Source organism: Octodon degus, unplaced genomic scaffold (assembly GCF_000260255.1).
Source record: "Octodon degus isolate 3935 unplaced genomic scaffold, OctDeg1.0 scaffold00006, whole genome shotgun sequence".
Lineage (NCBI taxonomy): Eukaryota > Metazoa > Chordata > Mammalia > Rodentia > Octodontidae > Octodon > Octodon degus.
In genome coordinates, this window is record NW_004524582.1 from 22,125,219 (window position 1) to 22,126,877 (window position 1,659).

Sequence of the window (1,659 nt, forward strand, 5' to 3'; positions counted from 1 at the left end):
GTGCAGGGTTTTATGACTGAGCTTCTACAGCTTTCTTACTGCATCATCGATGTCAGAAATCTCCTTCAGCTGGCTCCACTGCTCTGGATTTAAAGAAACACCTTTTCTCCCTGGTTTCATTTCCCCTTCTGGATCCATCCAATATTCTCTAACATCAATTAAAATTTTCCTTTTAAAGTCCCAAACACTGACATACCTCATTTTCCCAATCTGAAACATGTTATCTCTGTTGCTGCTGCTCTGCTTAGAAGGGGACAGAGCTCTTGAAGTGTCACCAGTCTTCTGCTTCTTTATAGGCTTTTCTGGAGCAACTTGCTTTTTCCTCTTTTAACTTTTTGTCAACGTCACTATCAGAATCGCTGCCTGGAGAGCTTGAAGAAACAAGTTCCTTTGATTTAGGCGTTGCTCCGCTGCTGCAGTCAACAGCCTCCTGCTGGCTCGAGACTGTTAATCATATCATTTTTATACTAATGTGCTTTGTTTCCCAGTCTGTTGTACTTGTTTTAAAAACACTAAGTCAGTATTAATTTGAAGAAAATGAATAATGGAAGAAAATATAGGAAGTGAAACCCGGGGGAGGCTATACTCCTGGGCAGTTTGTATCATTGAATGCAAAATCAGTGGGCAGGCAAAGGTGGTCCAAGCCTGACCGCGCTGCCTGAGATACCTCACCCACTGCTTCAGCTGCTGTTCAGGCATGAGGAGGGCTCGCTGCAGGCTCTCCACTTTCCTTCTCAGTGACTTATACTGAAATGACAAGGACTTGAAAACAAATCTGTAGGTTTAGGAAAAGTGAATTTTTCACCACAAGTGATTATTTTGATCATTTTCTAACATGCTAGAAATGAGTTAGCTGGCCAAGAATGGTGGTGTATACCTATAATCCTAGTCAGTTGGGAGGCTGGGGAGGAAGATGGAGGTGAGTTAGGAGCCAGCCTGAGCAGCATGGTGGACCCTCTGGAAAAAGAAAAAAAAAATGCATGGAAAGAAAAGAAATGAGTTAACTTGTGGTGGGAAGAAGGTTTTGGGGACTATAATGAAAACTTATGCAGGATGTACTAGTGTGTGTCTGTAACCCAGCACTCTAGAACACTAGGGCAGGAGGGTAGCTTGTTTGGCCTAGTGACTTTGTGATTTAGACCCTATCTGAAAATAAAAAAGTCCTGAGGATATAATGGACTCATGGCTCAACCCCTATTATCATAAAAGATTAAGAGAAGTTTTGTGAATATTTTTGTAAGAAAAAAGTTGGGGGAATTTTCCCAGAGGAACTGAAAGCGTCATACATAGTGATATATGCTTACCTATGTTTATAGCAGCACAATTTGTGATAGCCAGATCTTGGAAACAACGAAGATGCCCATCACATGTGGAATGGTTGAAAGAGATGTGGTATTTTAATACGGAGTATTACTCAGCGATAAAGAATGATAAACTCGAAGCCTTCATATTTAAATGGATGCCACTTGAAGATATACTTATAAGTGAAATAAACCAGTTCCACATGTGTAAATATATTGTCTCCCTAGTGTAAGAACTCAAAAAAGGAAGTACATATAGAAAGATTCAGGGGCTGGTGAGATGGCTCAGTGGTCTAAAGCACCTACTTAGAACAAGCTTAGCAAAGCACAGGGACCGCGGTTCAATCCCCCAGCACCA